At 38.5% G+C, this 22,912-nt stretch overlaps 1 protein-coding gene across 8 annotated transcripts in view; it reads right to left on the bottom strand.

Annotated features, from left to right (window-relative positions):
• CRACD (capping protein inhibiting regulator of actin dynamics) overlaps positions 1-22,912 on the bottom strand; it is a 279,081-nt gene that overhangs the window by 111,462 nt on the left and 144,707 nt on the right. Inside the window, exon 1 of one of the 8 annotated variants that reach the window (XM_037829854.1) lies at positions 7,815-7,928. The exons of the other annotated variants lie outside the window; for them this stretch is intronic. The gene's annotated coding sequence lies outside the window, so the exon portion shown is untranslated. Of the gene's footprint in view, positions 1-7,814; positions 7,929-22,912 lie in introns of those variants that run through there. 8 annotated transcript variants of the gene reach the window in all.

Genomic DNA, 22,912 nt, shown 5'->3' with positions numbered 1-22,912 from the left:
CAAATATCTTTAGCCCTGGAAATCTGTCTTTAGTTGAAAATTTATTTCGAGATGTAATATATAAAAGTGAGAGACCTAGAGCATTTTGAAGGTCTTGGGAGCCATAGCACTACCTGCTTAGCCCTCCATGGTGGGTCCTAAGTGCCAAGAATCCTTAAGGAACCAAGAAACACTGTTGGGAAACCAGTGATCTAGATCCATCCATTCATTTTCTAGAAAGAGAATCTGAAGCAAGGCCACAAGGCAAGTTAGCTGCAGAACCAGATCGCCTCCAGGTTTAATCTTTACCAATACACCCCTGCTTTTCAAATAGACACTATGTTTTCCAATTATAGGAACAATGTCTTACACCTCTGTGACACCCACATAGGCCACAGACATACACTGTAACCATGCTCAATACATCTGTTGTAATTGAACAATTGATACATGCCTGCTATTCTACTGAAAAAGGCCAGATTACCACCTAGGATTAATTATATGCAGAAAAGGCCATGCATGCTTTTCATAAAAGGAGTTAAGGGTCATTTCAGTCTCCATATCTAACCTCCTCAGTCGGCCCCAATCACAGTTCCCAATACCAATAAGAGGAAGCACAAGAAGGTTAGACAATGAAGCAGTTGGGCGTATAATGGACTTAAAATCAAAAGCAGGAAGACCTGTAGTGAAGAAACTTCTTCCTTCCCAGAGCAGTCAATGTGGTGAACAGATGAGGGACAGGGGACAGCTGACTATTTTCAAACTTTAGCAAGAAAATAAAAGACACGAGGAGATAAGCGGCAAATCTGCAGTGCAGGGGCAAACACAAGGATGTTTTTCTTTTTTCCAAAATATGTATTTTTTTGGTAGGCAGTAATATTTGCACAAAGTTTTACCCTGTTAGTTGTTCCTTCCATCATTATAAAGGAACTGAGCACTGGAGAGACAGAATAAGACATTCAGAGAGAAATCCCACAGTCAAGTCACAAAGCCGGGGCACCCATGGAAGCACTGGGTTGAGAATGAGATCCTGAATTCTGGTACATGCCTTCACCCCTTGGCCAGGTTTACAGAAAGGCAAACGTCCCTTTATTTAGAAGCTACAGCACAGCACTATTAGCATTGACACGTAGTACAGGCCCCCTTGCCTTCATGCCCACATTACTGAAAGGATCCTGTCTCTCTCTCTACATCTAGTTCCTTCCATTCCAACGCATTTTGCTCATACCCACAAACATAATCACCTTGCATCATGATGATCATAATTATTGTAATTTCTTACATTTGTATAAAACTTTATGACTTTCAAAGTATTTTTCATATTTATTCTCTCATTTTATCCTCACGACATCTCTGTTATTTGGCACATAAGGAAACTAGGCTGAAGGATTTTAAGTGATGATTACAAGCTCTCATGGTTAGAGTAGAAACAGGAATCTTGAACTTCTGGTTTGCAGTCCATCATTCTCCTACTAGAATAGACCTCACTTTCCACTAAACTTGAACTCCATCTTAAGTGTGGCTTTCCAGTCTCTCCTCAATCTGGCATCCTCACCTGTCTTAACTTTTCTCCCAACTCCCTCCAACACACACTGGTTGCTCCTCCTTATTTCAAAACATGCCTTGTTCCTGCTCATACTCACCCCCTCACCTGGAACGTCCTTCCTTATTCACTTAACCAAATCCTACACAGCCTCCAAAGCTCGGCACAAATGTCTGGTGGATGTAACCTTCCAACAACAGCAGTTAAGGTCTGCACTGCACATTTTAACGTATAATCATTTTCAATATATTTTTGTGGCAATGCTTAGTTGTTAAATTATTTTTACGCCGTATTTGTTAAATTATTTTGTATTTAATTGTTGAATGTTTTGAAGTCGTGTTTCTTAAGAAGACCAAATTCTCGGGTGCTAAAGGTTGTCATCATATACTTTTATTCATGAACATAAACCAGTGTCCAGCACTACCTAGGGCAGAGTAGGTACTCAGATAACAAAAGTTGGAATCATCCATTTTTGTTTCAATAGAGCGCCTCGCATCACATAAGGAAACAGCCGCTGAAACGACTGGGGTTGGAAGGATGAGGCGGAGTTTAGTTTTAGAGGAACTAGGCACCAAGGCTGTTAAGCAGGATGGGGCAGGGGTCCAAGGCCTGAAATAGGGTACACAGTGAAAGCAGAACAAGAAGCAAGGCTGACTTGTTCTTTGTAATGGATCTCCTGTTTGAGAAAGATTAGCTTCAATACTCGACCAGGACTGAACTCAGCAGCTCCTAAGAAAGGAGAAGGAGAGACAGAGGGAAGGCAGAGAGGAGGTGACCAGGCAGATCACTGGTGGGCTGTGTCTTGGAAAATAGTTACCTTCTCTAAGAGATTTCACATACATGATGCATTCCTGCTCTAAAATCTGGTTCTACTTTTTACAAGGAGATCAGGGAGTAGTTCTTGGCACGGGAGACTCAGGAGCTGTCAATAGATTCAGAAAGGTCCAGAAAGTTTCCTTCTGTTACTGATGATGCATTGCTCTAGTCTATGACTCTATCACTTAACTACTCTGTCTTAGTATAAATTTGTGAAACAGATTTTTTAATCTACTTTGTGTCTGGGGCCTAAATTTTTCTAGCATTTGTGTACTGTGTCTGGCTTTGATTATTCCCTGATGCTCATGTTCATAAGAAATGTTATAAGCAGAAAAAAGGAATCGGTTATTTATATAATTGTCAGAAAAAATAGTAATTTCTGCAACAACTTGCTTATCTGACCATTAGGAAGTAGAGGGTTTTTTGAGTTAGCAAAAGTATATTCCTCACAATGTTTACTACTTTTAATGAATCCTTTCTTAATTGGATTTCATGAACGTTTAAACTTAACAAAACAGAGTATACAGAACATAATTTAACCTGTTTTTGCTGACTCAGAATCATCAGAATGAAATTTGTTGCACCAAATTGAGCCAACACAAAAGAGCCTAGAAAACTAATTTCTTAGTTCTTGTATGTGTTTTTTTCCTCCTTTGTCCTGAGCAGCCATTCTCAGTGGAAAACCAGGATTAAAGGTCATCTAAATCAACCACCAATCTCATTCCCAGATCAAAAATATGTGCTTACGTACTGAAATGATCTGGTCTAGTTTAGCACACCAAATATTTACAGTATGCCCCTTCTGGGCCAGGTATATAGTCTTAGATTCAATGATGATTAAGACATGGTTCTGCCCTTAAGAAACATAAGTCCAACCTTGGTAGAGGCCCAATGCTCCTACTTTTTTATAGCTTAACATTTTGCCACTTTGCTATATGAACACAAAAGGAGAAAGCTCTTAAGCAGTCAGAACACATGCTTTCCAGTCAGGATTTTGCCTTATAACAATAATAGCTTTAAGATGTGGTTTCCAATAATGCATTCTATCTAAACATGGAGAATTCCTTGTAAAATATAGTAATGTCTCAAAGGATTATTTCATAACAACTAATGCTCTGATCTTGAATTACCTCCTAAGGTCCCAGAGCATGTCAAGTAGGCTTCAATATGATGCTCCTGCTGGATGCACCTGCCACTCCTCTCTGTTTCACAGTAATGAACTAGAAAAGAGTCCTAAATAGTTCTACCTAACAGCACGTGGTATATCAAGCTCTAAGATTTTTCCCTTTTAAGAAGAATTGAATCATCCCAAGACTCAAAATTAAATATAATAAAAAGAATAAGGGATAATGGGGAAAGGGAAAGATGGGAAAAGAGACAGAAAAAGGGAGAAATAAATAAAAGAGAGGTAAGAAGTGTTTAGGGAGACAGAAGGAGATGGAGGCAAGAGAAAAGAAAACCTCAAGATAAAAAAGACACAGAAGAAAAGAAAACATCTCAAATCAGGATGCCTTTATTCACAAAATTACAATTAGGTCTTCACCTAATCTCCTAAGAATAAGGGTGTGAAGAGCAGTAAGGTGAAGTCTGGGGGCATGGCCAACACCAACTTGTTAACTTTATTACTACCTAGGGCTTGTTCTCTGACACCCAACCCTCTCTAGACCTGATACCAATTGATTACATCTGACTTCCCAGCTACGGGGCAAAGGAGGCAGTTAGGTCATCTGCTGCCAAGAGCCACATCCTAGAGACTAGTGCTGGAAAAGCTGGATTTAAGCCAAAAGTGAACATGTAATTAGATGGAACTTGAAACTGAAGAATAAATGGAATTAAATAAATGGAAGTTTTAGCCAACAAAATAGAAAGAAATTAGATAAATAAAAAACTGGACTAGAGTAGGTAAACCATCACTATTGGCACATATAGTTTTGGGTTTTGATGAAAAGCCCAAGAGACTCAACTGAAAAGCTACTTCTATAGAAGAGAATTTAGTAATTCTCTTCCATATGAGTATGAGTATGAATATGAGTATGAGTATGAATCAACTCATACTCATGAGTATGAATCAACGGCTTTCATAAACAAACATAAGATAAAAAAGACCTCAATTATAATAACAGCAAAAACATTAAAATACCTCAAAATAAACTTAATAAATGTGAGAAGACATATGAAGAAAATTTTAAGACTTCCCTAAAGGACACAAAAGTGACCAAATGGAAAAGCATGCCACGGTCTTGGACAGGAAAACTCAGCATCATAAGGACATCATTATTCCTCACTTAATCTACAAGTCAAATAAAATTAAATAAAAAAGAACAGTGAGGAAAGCTTTTAAAAAGAATAGTAATATAGGAATAGCAGCCTACCAGATTAAGACATTTTACAGCCCTCCAATAATTAAAAATGTGAAATTATTACATGAAGAGACAGATCAATGGAACAGAAAAATCAGAAAACAGATCCAAATACATTTGGGAATTTAATATATGATAAAAGTGGTATCTTAAATCAGTGGGGGAAAATGGACCATTCAATAAATGGTGTTGGGGGAGTTGGATAGCCAACTGAAAAAGATAAAGTTGGAACCGTACTCACACCAGGATAAACTCTATTTAGAGCAAAGATTAAAATGTTAAAAATGAAACCATAAAAGTACTAGAAACCACAAAAACTGAGACAATCTGACATTATCTGCCCCACTGGAAGAAGATACCACCTGTGAAGTAGTCTTAAAAAAAAAAAGTCTAATCTAAATCTGATTGAGCCGCCAACTAACTTCCAATTTACAGAAAATACAGAGGACAGAGGAACACACAACTACACCACAGGGATGCAATCACCAAAATCCAAACTGTGGGAGACTCTCCAGGACAAACTCATGGTGATTATATATATTTTAAAAAACAAGAGATTTTAAAAAAAAAGAGATAGAAGAGGAATCCCTGGATTCAAAGAGACTTAAAGATGCATTACCTTAGTCCAGGTGCTCATCATCTCTTGCCTTCTGTCAGTCTCTTCAGGAACTTTCTACTTTGGAGTCTTTATGACAGTCATTATGAGGTTAAGGCCTGTGGCTTTTTTTTTTTTTTTTTTTTTTTTTTTTGGTAATTTAATAGATTCCTTAATTTTTCTTTATCTAATATTTAAATACGCAATGAATATACATAGGTCAAAAATCAAAAAGTTTAAAAAGGTATAGAGTGAAGTCTTCCTACTCCATTTCTCATGTCCATTTGCCATTCTATGTGAATCTCCCTAGAGATTTTTTCATACATTTATAAGAAAATCTATATTCTATATTCTCTTTTCCCCTGGTTAACAAATATGTGGGAGACTCTCCAGGACTCTCCAGGACAGTATGCCAGACATACTGTTCTTGCCTTTTTTCTTGGGATGACTGCAACAGATTCCAAATTTATTTTCCATACTGCAGTTCTATAACTTTCGATCCATACTCCATGTGGCTGAAGGGGTGATCTTTCTACAACGAAGATCTGATCATGCATTAAAATCTTTCAGCATCTTCCTTGAACCTACAGGATCAAGTCCAATTCCTTGGTATATCACAACATTCTACACCGTTCAGTCTAGCCCTAACCTACACCCCTCCCCAGGGGTTTGCCCTAATCTCTCCTCACTACAAATCCTAAACCCAAGCTCGCTGGACTACTTCCTGGATTCAGAATACACCTTTGCTCATGTTTATCCCTCTGCCTGGAACTTCCTTTTCACTTCTCCATCTACTGAGTTTTTACTTTCTACCCATCCTTCAAGGTGCAGCTAAAATGCTACGTCCTTTAAGAAGCCTGCACTAACTTTCCCCATGCAGAACTACAAGGGATCTTGTTCCCCCAGTAGAACTAATTTCCCCTTCCACTATGTTCACAGGGTCCTTTGTTCAAACCTATAATATAGTACATGTTACACTGTACCAACCCCATCTCTTCCCCCAGTCTCCTGAGTTCAAAGAATAGGATTCCAAAAAGAATATCAAAAACTAGGCTTGCAATAAATTTGCCTGTGCACTCAAATGAATTTATTGGCCTGTCATCATTCCAGATGGTCTTGAAAACAACATTCTGTATCATTCACACAGCACACCAAGAGCTGCAGTAGGCTTGTACCCTTCTTCCAAAAGGCTTCAGCCAACACCTTCTAATGCTTTAGCAAATCCATAAATCTGAGCTAAAGCACTGCCATCTGACTCTTCTACATTATACAGTAACCCTGGAATCACAGGATTTTGAGCTGGAAGGTATGTGACCCAATGGAAAATAAAGTGAATTTACTTGCCCAAGATCACATTAGTTAACGGCAGAACCCTGAGGGGTCTGTTTTCCCAACATCTGGTTCACTGTTATTTTTACCACATCAAGCCAGAATCTCCATTTCTTTCATTTTATTTCCTGAATCTTAGACATTAGCTCCAAATTTCTGTTTCATAACAAACTGTGGTCTAGCTCTCCACAGTCCCCAAATGAAGGAACTTCCTGATTCCAGAAACATCTTCTTGTACTATATTCAAACTCCCTCTTGCAACAGGGAGTAGAAGGGGAAGGAAGAGGAGAACTGGGTGTAAAGGGAATCACATGTTATTCATCTTCATTTCTTCCTACCAGTTAGAAAGCTGTGAGGTGACCTGCCATTACTGATTCTTTCGTAACATCCCACATTTAGTAAGCTGTACTCAGGGCAGTGAAGGTCGAAAGGCAAAGTAGGCTCTATCGCAGCAACAAGTATCAGGAAAGAAGGTAGATTTAATTGCTCTGTGTTACAGCTCCAAATAAAGGAAAGGAACAATATGATTATAAAATAAATGATTATTGTGAGATCATTCCTGAAATCATCCAAAAGCCTTTTAGGGCATAAACTATTTGCAGCCATCATAAGAAGAAAACTCCTACATATAAAGTGGACATCTGAGAAGCAACAAAGGTCTCCAATAACCCCCAGCCAGTGCCGTCAGGGATCAACACCAGGTTAACAGAGAACTACCTCGGACTGTTAGCAGAAGGTATACAGCTTAGCTTACTGCAGAAAAGAAATCCAAGGGTTTATCCACTTCAGCATAATGTACGTATTTATGCAAAGTCCAATTTTAAATGATGCTTCTCTCCAAATACCAGACGTCACTTTTGATGAACCAGGGCACAGGAAAAACTGGTTACAGACACACATGCACACACATACATGTCCCTATAGTTGGCCTTGAATAATGGAAGGTCCCACAGTTGCTGGAACTCTGATTCCAACTGATTCCTGTCAGTTTAGCAGATGAGATTGGAACAGCTGCATCTTCAATACACATCATTGTCTTAAAAAGATGCACAGCGTGAATTACAATTAAATTACAGAGCTGTCAAAAAGGGTTATAATTATAGTATTTATTCACCACATTTTCATAGCCAGACATACATAAAAGGAACTAAAAGCTGAAGGGGGGGAAAAAACAACAACACATATCACTTACCTCAGCAGGAAATTTGGTTGAGGAAAGGGGAGAAGATGCTTTAGTTATCATGCAAATAGCTCCTCTATTACAACATTTTGTGTTTCCAGAGGGTCTTCCATTCCAAAAGTTGAAGGTGCATTAAGATGCCGTCTGATAGCAAAGCATCTCTCTTTTACCATATGGAAAAAGGAGGCCCAGCAAGTTTGCCATGACTCACTCACAGTTAGGAATAAGCAAGGGAGGATTTGGGACCCAAACCAAGTGCAAGGGCGACTCCTGCCAGTAGGATGAATGAGGAATTCAAAATCAGGACATCCAGACCTGGCCCCTTAATTGCTCTCATCTTTATGAGCATATTAATTTATCCAGCAGCTATTTATCATGCAGCCATTTGGGTGGCCTGAAAATTGTCCTGCACTTCTCCTACCAAAATGACACAAAGTAAAAGAGGAAGAAAATCCTCAACTGCCTTTTATTCTAGTCAATTCTGCTTCTAGTCAATAATATATTCAGAACCACCAGAAGAATGCCACAATTCACTTAGTCACCTTCCACCTCAGTGTCTGAAAGACAAAATGAGGATAGAGATGCTTATGCAGTGAGCAAACTCTTTGAATACAAAAGAAAAAAAAAAATTAAGTAGGTCACCATACATGATTTCAATCTATCAATCAACAAATATCTATCGCACTCTCGCTACGTTTAAGACCTTGTGTTAGAGGCTGTCAGGGACACAGAGAGAGATGTAAGATTCAGACTTTCTCAAGAACTCATCGTCTCATTGAAGAGAAAAGATACACATAAAGATAAAGCAAAATAAGGTAAAGCAAAACAAAGGAATGTGGAAGAGTACATGGATGCTTCCAAAGAAAATATTCAAAGAAAATCAAAAGGTAGTGCATGTATGGTATGAAAACTACTATTCAGTCACATACATGAATTCAGAGCACAGAGAAAATTATCTGATTCTTACTAATCTGTTTCTCACCCTTTCTTCCCTGATAACAGATAATGGTGGTTTTCTTATCTGTTTCAGGTTTACCTGAATGATCCCCTACATGTTTATTTCAGTTGGTCATTCAATCTAACCTTCCTTTCCATTAGTCAGTGGTAGAAGTAATTATTCCCATTATGCACGAAGCCCCTGACCTCTCACTCCCACAGCTCCAGTCCCTTCCCCAATTTAAATCCTTGCTTGATGGCAGTGGAATGAATCACTGGGGAAAAAAGAAAACATTCTGCTACGGTGCTACCTAAGACAAAACTTATGACTCTACAGGAGTTCTCTAGTTTAGACTAAGGATAGGAAATACCTGTCACTATTCTATCCTGTACCCAGGGCAGATGCCACTTATTTATCATGTAATTCTCTTCCTGCTGAGTGCAAATACAGCCTCACAATCTTTCTTAATACAACACCACAGGCAGCCAATGGCAAGTGAACCAAGTAGACCTGTAATATGGAAGTCATTGGTGAAAAAGTCAGATATTTGCATCTCATTTATTAAGAAGCTCATTATGTCTTACACCATTTTCTGCTCAGGGTTCAAAAGGTGATGAGCAGAATATGATCTTGCAGAAAAGTGTGACAGGGACTGACAGCTGTCCCTCAGTAGCCATTCTCCCTTTCCTCAACAATGTTAGATGCCGTGATTTTGAGCTGGGTGACCTGGCCATCCTCTATAAGGTTTACACGGCTACATTCTGGCTAGTGGGATATAAGCAACTTCCGGGATGCATGCTTAGAGGGAAGACACATCCTGCTTCTTTTCCCCTTCGTCCATCTCGGTGCCCAGAACATGGACATGGTGGCAAGTCATCTTGGACCATGTGGATGACAAACACACGCTAGGGATGACCGAGCAACAAGAGACAAGAACTTAGGTCCCCGAGGTCCTTATGGAGGAGAGCCACCATGTTGTCCCTGACCCCTCTACTTCTGAACTGTTATAAGAGAGAAATAAACTTCTGTCTTATTAAAGCCCCTGTTAATTTGGGTCCTTGCTCTTCACAATCAAACTCACATCCTACCTAGTAAAATAGGCACATATTAATTGATACTAACATAGAGATCCAATTCTTTTATCAGAAACAAAGAAATGTAGAAGAGTAAAATGATGTTTTGAAATGAGAATCAAAGAAAAGATTCTTTGAGTCTGCCTTAAGTATTTTTGATGGGAAGAGTCACATATTCCTATAAATTCTGGATTGATCTACAGAAAAGGTGAGCAAGCACATATGTACATACATATCTTTGTATGTATCATAGACTATCTCTAAGTTCACAAGTATAATATTGAACCAATGAGATTTCTGAAATCTGTTTCAGACCATAACCCATGAATTGTTGCCGTCAGAATAAAAAAGGATCTTCTAGTTGGAAGCAAATCTGAGGATCTAGCCAAGTAAATAAAAGAAAGTATTTTTTTCCATAATGGGTACTGGACTTTTAACTCCCAACCTTCTCCCCAATACACACATATACACACACACTCACTTGCTCATGTCTGCTTACATGCTTGTGAAAACACACTCATATAAATGAAACATTTAAACAGGTTATACGAGAGTTTAGAAAAATCCACAGAGGTTTAATAGTCTGTACTGAAAATTTCAGCTCTTTTAAAGTACATCCCAATAGACCCTGTCCAGCCTCAATCCATTCTTTGACACCACTGCAGCCAAACACCAGACTTGATGATTGTGAAGCAACTCAGCATGGTTTTCTCTGCTACTCTAAGACATGGTATCAACATACGCAGGGTTTTCATTCTTTTTAGATGTGTGCACCATATATTTTTGGTGGGTGTGGGAAAGGAAAGAACTCTGATGCCTTTTAAATTTTTAATGTCAGATTTTAATGTCAGATTTTCCAGATGGAAAACCTTCTCAAGAATCTGATTCCTCTTGTTATTCTCTTCTCTTACTGAGCTTTATTGAGTTTACTCTCAAAAAAGCTGACCAGGAACTACAATAGACTAAAAGTGTAAAATGGCCTATTTTCTCTTTTTATATTTCATCAATTTCTTTTCTTTGTTTAGATGTATATCATCTAAGCAAGTCCACTAACTTAGAACTGAAAGATGGAAGAAGAGTCTAATAGATTTGTTGGCCTGGTAGTAAAGAAACTCATTCAGTGAAGCTAGGCAGGTAGACTGTCAGATCCCAGTAACAGGAGATTACTAACCAAAAGAAAATCAATTTTCAAAATAAGCGACAAAACAACCAATCAGAAGGGCAAAGAACTACAGGCTCGAGTGGAAAGTAGAGAAGCCTAAAGGCATGCAACACCCCAAATCAAGGGATTTGGTTTGTCACGCAGGAACTATTAAGGGGAAAGGGCATCTTTCCACTCTGCCACACTGGGCTTCTTAATGATATAAAAAGGGGCCATTCAGGTTGTTCCCTAGGAAGGGTGACTGTGTAGGATTATGCAGCTGCAGGAGGATGTTCAGCCAAAAATGCTGGACGGGGACGAAATCCAGCTTGCCTGCCACTCACCGAGAGCCAGGCAATGTGCCCCCAAACAGGGCTGTGCCTGCCTGAAGGAAGGGTCATCTTTTTTGAATATGTACAAGGCTTCCAGGCATAAACTCATGGGCTGCATCTGCCCAGAAAGGACACTTTTCACTAATTCTCAAAGAGCAGTTTTGTCCCAAGGGTTAGAAGTCTAGTAGCCTCATACGAAGGTGAGCACTGGATGTACTACACAAAAAGGAATGGAAAATAATATGAACTAACTTTTTTTGGGGGTACTATCTGTCTGCCCTCTCTCAATAATAGGATCTTCTTATCAGGAGGTGAGGCTAAGGAGAGCTGGGCTGGCTTTGTGGACAAGCAACCTGTGCAGTCCCAAAGGGTCCTGCTGTGCTTGGGTTAATGCTCTGATGTCGCTGTCTTGAAAGTCTTCATAATTTTTTAACAAGGGTCCCTGTACTTTCATTTAGCACTGGGCCCCTCAAATTATGTAGCCAGTTCTAAAAGTAAGAACAGCAGAGGGGAGCAGTGAGGAGTTAGAAATTAGTCAATTTTGTAGGCCTGTGGGTACACAGTTATGCAATTCTAGACTGCAGAGTGAAGGAAAGAAGGGACCTCAAGCAGCCACTGACCAGACACACCTGTAATCTGTGGACTAATAGTGGAACATGCAAGGTGTGTCACGAAGAAGGGAAGACGTAAGTCATGCTCCCAGAGGCAAGAAGCTTAGGGTGGCTGGCTTTGTAATCCAATTGTTCCTCCTAAATTTATATCAGGAGGATTTGAGTCCCTCAGAGAATTACTCCCCAAGCACCATAACTTAAGCACTCCAGCTGACCAGGGATGGCCCCATCATCCTTGACCTGCCCTTCGATTACTGGCTGGCTGCCAGCACAAGAGAGCAGTGTGGGAGAAACAATAACAAAGAGAACTTTCTTCACTGGCAGGTTTGATCACAGACACTTCTACTGCCATCTTTAGTAACGTGAAATTGTACGACTTGACTGGAATACTTCTCTGCCCTCCTATCTTCCTCTTTTTACCTTTCAGCATTTCTAACCTTCTCTTAATACTTATTATGAAATGAAATATTAACAAAGCTAATTTTCTACAGGAAATATTCAGGAAACATCATTATTGCATACAACAACCACTAATTTATCATTTAGAAAGTGATTAGGCTGAGGCACACTTTCATAGTAAAAATAAAATCTTTTTGAAATTTCCAATTGTAAGACACATGGAGCTTCAAGATTTAATTTACTGTTATCTCTGGGTGATAGAACCACAGATAATTTTAATTCTCTTCTTTATATTTTTATTTATTTTTAAAGTATCCTATAACGACATATATTACTTTAATGATTGGAAAATCATAAAAATTATTTTAAAAGATTTAAACCAAGGAAAAACTATTTTTTTACACTTTCGAGCATGTTTTTCCATATAAACTGCTGATAAACTTTTAGAAATAATTTTGCCTATTCATGAAAGTTGGTTCCTTAAGGAATTCTACTCGGCAATGCTTTGATAGCCTGGCCCAAACTACTGCATTATTTTACCTTTAAAAGCTCTTAAAATGTTAGTTAATTTTTCAAATTTTGGGTTTGAAAATCAGAGAAAAATGAAAGAAGTAAAAACCACACATAATCCTATCAATTGAAAAAAATCACATAAAATAAAAAGTGAAATACCCCCTAACACCAATTTTTTTTAAAACTAAAAACACTTCTTTTTTTAAAAAAATAAAAGGGGGGGTTATGGGCTTCAGGTCTCCAATCCCCACAGAAGCTCTGAATAACCAAGAACTGGCAGAAACACCTTTCTCAAAACTCCGGAAAACAGTTACTCCATGCAGTAACAGGGAAACCATGGAATCAATAAAAAGATGACTTAAAAGCAGTGGGATCTCCTGGTGCCCTAGCTGGCCCCTCCTCTGCTGCCCACCATTTAGGCATGGAGCCTACTCATGCTCCCAGTGCACAGATCACTGGTCCTGGTTCTGGAGGGAGCAGAGAAACCCTCATGCACATACTGGGAGCAGTTATGCCTGGCCCAGTCTATCTGGCAGTAGCCTGAGAAACTTGCTCTCCCAGAACTTGTCCTGCTACACTACTCACAGAGCTCTCCTATAGAATGCCGTGCAGCACCAGAGACCATGAGGAAACTGTTTTCCTATGGACATTTGATCCATGTAAATGGGGGAATTCCCCAAGACCACACGTGCACACCAAAGATAAGAGGCATGCACAAAAAAGACCAGGGAGGCCTCTATGCTTTGGTATGGTGCTATTCTCTAAACTCATTGTATGGATAAGCCCTGAAGGACAGCACTCACAAAGATCACTCAGCAAAGACTGGGGTAGGTGTTTTCTTTTTTACCTTCTTTTTGTTGTTGTTGTTAGCTCCAGAATTTAGGTAATGCTCTGTCATAACAGCTGGATATAAGCGTAAGCAACAGAAGCCTTCGAGTTTAAATTCTAATGATAAAACACATTAAAATAGGAGGACGGGGGCAAGATGGTGGCACAGAAAGGAGTGGAATTTAGTTAGTCCCCTGGAGCAACTAATAAACAACCAGGAACAACTTGTAAATAATTTGGAATAACTGCTGGGGGACAACCGTGATTGTCTACACATCGTACACCAACCTGGATTGGGAGGAATGTCTGAGATCCCAGCAAAAAATCTAAGTAAAAACTGTGAAACCTCACCAGGAGCCCCCTCCCCCCATGGCAGGCTGAGCTGCAAAACCTCACTATGGTAGAAAGTAACACTCTCTGAGCAAGCAAATATAGCTCAGCCCAGCTCCAACTGGGGTTTTAATTAACAAATGTGGACAGCTGAATAGAAGCTACAACCCCCTAACAAGCAGACAGAGGCTTTAGTGATGACTGACCTTAAAGAACCAAAAGACTCCTCTGGCCCAGGAGGGGGAATCCCAGAAGACCAGGTGTTACCTCTGGCTGATGAGTGAAACTGGGGCACCATGGACTGGCTCTGAAAGGGGGCTTTTTGTCCCTTTTTCTCTCTCTCAACCTAAGAGGCTCAGTGGAGACAGCCTCAGCCATTTTCAGTTTGAAGCGCTCTGACCCAGAGAGGGGTGGAGATAACAAAGTCAGAGAGACAAAGGAGCTATTCAAATGCAAATGACAATTCCCTAGGGTGTGTATCTTCCTTGAGAGGAAGGAGGTGGGGCCCAGCTCTGTACTGGTCTTCCCTTCAGAACAAGACCCCAGAGCCTGGGGGAAAACAGCAAAAACGGAAACTGAAGGGGCCACACCTCCTTATGCCAGTTGGGAGTGATAGGCTGACAGGCATCACCTGCTAGGCAGGTTAGGAAAAGCACAGCAGCTAGAGACCTCACAGGAAAGTTTGTCAATCTCTAAGACACACCAGCAGAAAGACTTGAAACTGAATATAACCCCATTCTGAGATCTGCACCTGTTCTGGACTGGGAAAATCTGATTGCGGTAACCAAGGAAACCAGATGCCTAGACAACAGAAAACTACAATCTACACTAGGAAAAATGAAGAAATGGTCCAGTCAAAGGAACAGATTTACACCTCAATTAAGACACAGTTGAGACACTGTTTCACCTTAATGAAACAATCTATTAGAGATTTTCAAAGAAATATGCTAAATCAAATGAAAAACCAAATCAATGAGTGCAAGGAAGATATGGAAAAAGAGATGAAGGCTATAAAGAAAATACTGGGTGAACATAAGGTAGAAATCAAAAGTTTGAAAAAACAACTGGCAGAATGGAAATGAAAGGTACAACACAAGAGATGAAAAACACAATGGAGACATACAGCAGCAGATCTCAAGAGGCAGAAGAAAACTCTCAGGAACTGGAGAACAAGTCACCTGAAATCCTACACACAAAAGAACAGATAGGGAAAAGAATGGAAAAATATGAGCAACAGCTCAGAGAACTGAATGACAACATGAAACACACGAATGTATGTATCATGGTTGTCCCAGAAGGAGAAGAGAAGGGAAAAGGGGCAGCAGCAGTAATAGAGGAAAAATCACTGAAAATTTCCCATCTCTTAAGAAAGACATAAAATTACAGACACAAGAAGTGCAGCATACCCCAAACAGAACAGATCTGAATAGACCTACACCATGACACTTAATAATCAGATTATCAAACATCAAAGACAAAGAGAGAATGCTGAAAGCAGCAAGAGAAAAGCAATCCATCACATACAAAGGAAGCTTGATAAGACTATGTGCAGATTTCTCAGTAGAAACCATGGAGGCAAGAAGGAAGTGGTGTGATATGTTTAAGATACTGAAGGAGAAAAACCACCAACCAAGAATCCTATATCCAGCAAAATTGTCCTTCAAATATGAGGGAGAGTTTAAAATATTCTCTGAGAAACAGACAATGAGAGAGTCTGTGAACAAGATACCTGCTCTATAGGAAATACTAAAGGGAGCACTACGGACAGATTGGAAAAGACAGGAATGAGAGGTTTGGAACACAATTTTGGGTGATGGTAGCACAGCAATTTAAGTACACTGAACAAAGATGACTGTGAGTATGGTTGAAAGAGGAAGGTTAGGACCATGTGCGACACCAGAAGAAAAGAGGAAAGATAAAGGCTGGGACTGTATAACTCAGTGAAACCTATGCTCAACAATTGTGATAAAATGTACAAATATGTTTTTATATGAGGGAGAACAAATGAATGTCAGCCTTGCAAGGTCTTAAAAATAGGGTGGCATCGTGGGAAAAATACAGTCAATGCAAACTAGAGACTATAGTTAACAGAAACATTGTATTATGCTTCCTTTAATGTAACAAAGGCAATATACCAAAGCTAAATGTCTATAAGAAGGGTACATAAAAGAGGGGTATGAGACACTAGGCATTGGTGATGATGTCTGACTCTTTATTCTACTTTAGTTTAATTCTATCTTTCCTTTTGTTGCTTTTTAGCAGTCATGGTTTTTTTTTCTTTCTCTTTCTTTTTCTTTTGTCTCTCTACCTTCTTTGACTATTCCTCCTTCTTTGTGGAAGAGATGGAGGTGTCCTTATATAGATAGTGGTGATGGTGGTGAATGCATAATTATGTGACTATACAGGGAACCATTGATTGTTTACTTAGGACGGAAAGTATGGTGGGTGAACAAAACCATCTTAAAAAAAAAAAGGTTGATGAAGAAACCTTGAGGGCACTATATTCAGTGAAATAAGTCAGACACATTAGGACAAATATTGCATGGTCCCACTGGTATGAACTAATTATAATACGGAAACTCACAGACATGAAATATAAGTTACCAGGATATAGAACAAGACTAAAGAATGGGGAGCGGCTGCTTATTATGAGCAGAATGTTCAACTAGTTTGAACTTAAGTGTTTGGAAATGGACAGAGGTGAAAGTAGCATGTTATTGTGAGAATAACTAACAGTGCTGAAGGGTGTGTGAATATGGTGGAAAGGGGAGGCTTAGAGTCATGTATGTCACCAGAAGGAAGGTTGGAGGTTAAAATATGGGAATGTATAAAACAGTGAATTTTGCAGTGCACAATGTCCGAATATTAGAAATCTCTTTCATGAACCAGAACAAATGTATGATACTATAACTTGTAGTTAATAATAGAGGGGTATATAGGGAAAAATATATCTATTGCAAACTATGTACTACAGTTAGTAGTATTTTAACATTCTTTCATCAAGTAACAAATGTACTATACCAATACTATGAGTCAGTAATGGAGGGAGGGGTGGTTAGGGGTATGGGAGGATTCAAATTTTCTTTTTTTGTCTTTATTTCTTTTCTGGAGTAATGAAAATGTTCTAAAAATTGAAAAAAAATTAATTGTGGTGATGGATGCACAGCTGCACGATGGTACCATGGGCAACTGATTGTGCACTTTGGATCTTTGGATAATTATATGGTATGTGAACAATCTCAATAAATTAAATTTAAGAAAAGCTTATTAAAATGTCCAGGACTCAACAAAAGATTACAAAATGTACAAAGAAACAGGAAGTGATGGCCCAGGCAAAGGAGACAATTAAAGCATTAGAAACCATCAGTGAGGACAACCAGACCTGGAACATACTAGACAAAGATTTTTAAAAATTGGCCTAAATATGCTCAAAGAGCTAAAGGAAAATATGGACAAAGATCCAAAGGAAATCAGGAAAACAACAGATGAACACAAAAAGAATATCAACAGAGAGACAGAAATTATGAAAAGGAACCAAAGAGAGTTGAAGACCACAGTAACACAAATTAAAAATTCCCTAGAGGGGTTTGACAGCAGATTGGAGCTGGCAGAAGAAAAAGCTAGTGAACTTGAAGATAAGACAATTGAGATCATCCTGTTTGAGGAGCAAAAGGAAGAAAGTGAACAGAGCCTGAGGAACCTGTGGGACCCCATCAAGCATACCAATATACTCATTGTAAGAGTTCCAGAAGAAGAAAGAGATAAAGGAGCAGAGAGAATATTCAAAGAAGTAATGGCTGAAAACTTTGCAAATTTAATGAAAGATATGAATATACACATTCAAGATGCTCAATGAACTCCAAATAGGATAAACCCAAAAAGGCCCACACTGTACCATATTACAGTCAAACTGTTGAATGCCTAAGATAAACAGAGAATTCTGAAAGCCATAAGAGAGAAGCAATCTGTCACATACAAGGGAACCTCAATAAGATAAAATGCTGATTTCTCATCAGAAACCACGGAGACAAGAAGGCATATTTAAGGAAGACATATTTAAAGTATTGAAGGCAAAAATTTGCCAACTAAGAATTCCATACCCAGCAAAACTGTCTTTCAAAAATGAGGGAGAGATTAAGATATTCCCAGATAAATGAAACTTGAGGAAGTTCATCACAACTAGATCAGTACTACAAGAGCTGCTAAAGAGAATTCTACAGGTTGAAAGGAAAGGACGCTAGAAAATTGACCAAAGCCACGTAAAGAAACAAAGATCTCCAGTAAAGATAATGACATGAGCAAATATAAACACCAGCACTATCGTATTTTTATTTGTACCTCCACTTTTTACTTCCTACAGGATCTAAAAGGCAAATGCATAAAACATGATGATAAATCAGTGGTTTGGGACTCATAATGTATAAATATGTAACTTGTGACAAGAACTTCATAAAGGTGGGGGGGCAGGGTATATAGGAAAATAGCTTATGTATGCTAAAGTTAAAATTGGTATCAAAGCAAATGAGATTGTTTAGATTTAGGATGTTAAATTTAAACCCATGGTAACAACAAAGAAAACAGAGAATGTGCAAACTCATAGAGGCAGAAAGTAGAGTACAGGTTACCAGGGGTGGGAGCATGGGTAATGAGGAGTTAATGCAAAATGAGTACAGGGTATCTTTTTGGGGTGGAGGGAAAATTCTAGTAATGGGTCGCGGTGAAAGTACTGCCACATCGTGAATGTGATTAATTCCACTGAATGGTGTTCTCAGGAAGGGTTGCAATAGGAAGATTATGTTGAATGTATGTTTCCACAATTCAAAAAAAAGAAAGAGAAACTAAAGAGATAATTATAATTAAATACAATACATGATACTGGATGGGATCTAAGAATGGAGGAGAAAAGGCTCAAAGGACATTACTGGGACATAAAAATTGGATATAGACTGTAATCTTTGTATCAATGTTAAATTTCTTGAACTTGATAACTGCTTTTATGGTGATTACATAAGTTAATATCCTTGTTCGTAGGAGATGTAAATGGAAGCATTATGTGTTCAAGGAGTACAACTTCTCCAACATGCTCTAAAATGTTCAGAAAATAGACAGATAGATGGAGAAAGAAGGGAGGGAGGGGAAAAGACGAGAGGGAGAAAGAAAGAGCAAAGGTGGAAAATGTTAAAACTGGTAGATTGGGATATCTGAGAGAGTGGGGATATGTTGGAGTTACCTGTATGGAGTATGTGTTATTTTTGTAACTATCCCTGTAAGTTTGAAAATAGAAAGTTAAAAAAGTGGGGAGCTTATGATATTTCCTTTAAAACACTGTATCATGATTTAGTCAATTTTCCTATTGCTGAACAATAGGTTGTTTCCAATTTGTTGATACTGCAAATATATAGCTTCAATGAATGTACATGAACATTTATATAAAATGCTACTACTCCTGCAAAACTCTTGAGTAGTATTCCTCAATTAAAGGGGATAGAAAATTTAAATCTTATTAAATGCCATCAAATTAGGCTCTTTTAAGAGGTTTTAGGTTGTTCAGTTACACCTCACAGTGTATGAGTACCCATTTCTCACATTCTTCATTGCACTTACCATTAATTACTTTAAAATTTTTGTGCTAAGCTGATTCCTGAAGTGTTTTCATTCCCATCCCCCTGAGTATCTCTGCAGATATTTTTCAGCCATTTGGAAGACGACTTCTGTAAATACGTTCATATCCATTGTCTATTTTTACAGACTTCTTCCTGTGGTTCACTCTTACATTCTCACTGCCCCCGTTCCCCTATATTATCAGTAGTTCAGATGACTCTTTGCAATGCCCAGTGCCAAGGTGTCCTTCATTTTAGTAGACAGCACCATCTCGGGACATACCAGCTTTATTAATTAATTTAAGGTTTTATTATTTTCACACTCTAGTATGCAGGAATAAAAGACACCTGGCAGCTGTGACCAAAAGCCTAAAGCTTTAACAAAGTTCAAATACAAGGAAAGACAGTTTAATGGAAAACATCACACCACAGCATACACGGTCATGAAGTTATTTTCTCTTGAATAATTTCATGTGTACACACAGCACTACCAACCACAGCACACCTCATCACACTGTGAGCAGCTTTAAAGAGACAGAGCCATCTACTTTCACAAGAAATTTACAAAATAATTACATACAGTACACTCATCATTCTATGTTAAAATATCTTGATGTTAAAAAAAAAAATCAAACGCTCACAAAAGAATGGTGGAAGGTGTGTATGGGCGGTGGGGAGAGCTGACTTCAGAGGTGCAGCCCACTCCCCAACTCCCTGTCCACACATCCCACTCCCTATTCCCGGGAAAGAGGCCGGGATCAAAGGAGATGCATCGGCGGAGATGCAACAGGACTGGGTGGAGTGGGCTACTCAGGCGTACTGAAATATAGAGGACGGTGCGGCCGTATTTAAGAGTTTGACAAGAAGTACAGCCCCACCCGGACTGCATCGCGGGGAGGAACTTCAGTGATCGTGTGATACATGAAACCACACACTTCATCTACTTCGAGAGTGGCCATTCTTCTGTTCAAAGCTGGTTAAAGCATGGACCGTGCCACCGACCCGAGGATCCATCCACAAACAAGGACTGGAGCCTCAACCCCAAATCGCAGAGGCAGAAATCCTCAGCCTTCTTAAGGGAACACCTTGATCTCTGAACCTTTATTTATTGTTTTGTAGAGAGCATTCTCTGTACTACTTTGTTGTGGTTATAAAACAATTAGGCAAAAAAAAAAAAAAAAAAGTGCAGGCGAGAGAGACAGAGAGGGAAAGACAGAGAGGAGTTTGGTTAGAAAGATGAATTTAGGGGATGAGTGTTTTTCTCCTTTCCTTTAAATTCTCTAAATGGTATTTTAATTTCGTCCTTTAAAAGTAAATTTTAATTCTGCAATTAGTGGTGATGGCTACATAATTCTGTGAATATGCTAAAAACAATTGTACACCTTAAAAGGCGAATTTTATGGTATGTGAGTTGTATCTCAATAAAGCTGTTTTTTTGTTTTTTTTTTTAAAGTAAACTTTAAAAGTGAAAATGCTACATTGCACTCTTTGCTAATTTCCCACTAATTCTATGTTTAAAATTCTGGTACAATGTATAAAAAATATAGCACAGAAAGCCTCTTTCCAATCCCTTGTTCCTGGCAATGAAATCTGATGACCATAAAAGAGGCTTTCTAAAGTATTAGTGAAGTGAGTGTCAGAATATTCAAAAAATACAGGGCAACTTACAGACTCCTGTGTAGTGATCTATGCACTCATTTTGCTCATTAGAATTAACTGTTAATATTGGGAGAGAGAGAGAGATTCTCTTTCTATTCTAGCTCAGATTCTGTGGCTTCAGTGATGATTGATGAAAATTTCACTGCACTGAACAATTTCATGTAAAAAAGTTAAGTTCTAGGTTAATTAAAAGGCCACAGAGTATGAACTAAATTAATCCCACTAATCCTCTGCAATATAATGGATGAGAGCTCTCCTGGGGCTGGCTATTTTATTACAACTTTCTATTTCAATGCTAAGTCACAAAGAAAGGGAGAATTTGCAGCAAGTACTACACTAGGATGCTTAAAAAGAAGCCAGAGTGAGCACCAAGATTAAAAGTAAAATTGTCTTACTATGATGAATATGGCAAAAGTAGACTTCTGAATGTTTTAATGTTTCTACTCTTTGAAAGAAAATATTAAAACAAAATCTATTTTTATTTCCCCACAATGAATGGGAACAACATTATAGCTTAGTCTAGTCACGATTCCCAATGTGGGATCCTAAAAGTCCAAAGTTTAAATTAACTTTCAGTGATGTGAAATCTGGTCTTGGAAGCTCAGAGAAGAAAATCTTTCTGGAAGGACATTTCAAAAGTTCCAAGGCAGTGAAGCATAAATCCCACTTTTATTTTTAAGACTTGCAACTAAGGACAAAGACATCTTTGGTTCTCTCTAACCAAGCCTGTTTCTCCCATCTAAATTAACTTACTGCAAAGGCATTTAAAGGATGTATTAGAATGAAAATATCTGTATAGCCAAAAATTTGCAAGTCAGAGTTAGTGGTCAACTTTAAACAGTATTTGCCACCAAATTTCAGAGTTTCTTCTATTTTCACTTTGCTGCCTCTGACAATATTTTTGTGGGCTATATCTGATTTGAAATGGCTATTTTTTTCAGATCATCTTCCTATGGCAGTGTAACTTGGGAGTGGTCTCACCCCTCTTTGTGAGTGGTCTTGCCAGTTATGCATCAAACGTTGGGAGTTGACCTAATTGCCAAAATCCCAATCTGTTCTGGAACAGGTGAGAAGGATCCCAAGAAAACACAAATAAATAAACACTCAGAAGCTAATAAAATTTAAGGGAGTCGACTTGATGAATGAAAACGTAGGAAATTTCTACAGAACACTAAGTGATCTTATAGCTGCTCAGATTTTACTAAATTTGAATAACCAATAGCCAAAACAAAAACTAGTACCTTGTGGTTAATACTTTGGTCTCATTTTAAAATATATTATTTTTTTCTTGCTATTTGTTTTCCCCTACAACTTTAAGGGCCTTAAGTCTTTTATTCTTTTTTTTTTTTTTTAGGTTCACAGGCAGTGGGCTACACAATTTCTGAGGCCCCAGATGTACTACCTTTATATATATATGCACACACACACACATATATTTGTAATCCAAAAATGAAATCTGGTTTTTTGGGGTTTAATTGAGATACTTTAGAAATAAACTGCTTTATGTCCCAAATAACAACAAATAATTGTAGGACTGTGCAGGTGAATTACATAGCAAAGTAAATCTGTGATTTCTAATAGGGAAAGGAAAGAAATAATGTAGTCAAGGCAGTCATTTAATCAAGAAAAAAAAAAAACACTGTACACAATAAAGAAAATAGGGAGGTCTACTAGACTTTGTAACCTG

The sequence above is a fragment of the Choloepus didactylus genome, chromosome 3 (assembly GCF_015220235.1).
Source record: "Choloepus didactylus isolate mChoDid1 chromosome 3, mChoDid1.pri, whole genome shotgun sequence".
Lineage (NCBI taxonomy): Eukaryota > Metazoa > Chordata > Mammalia > Pilosa > Megalonychidae > Choloepus > Choloepus didactylus.
Note: the sequence above shows the minus strand (reverse complement) of the source record. Positions and strands in the feature narration are given on the sequence as shown.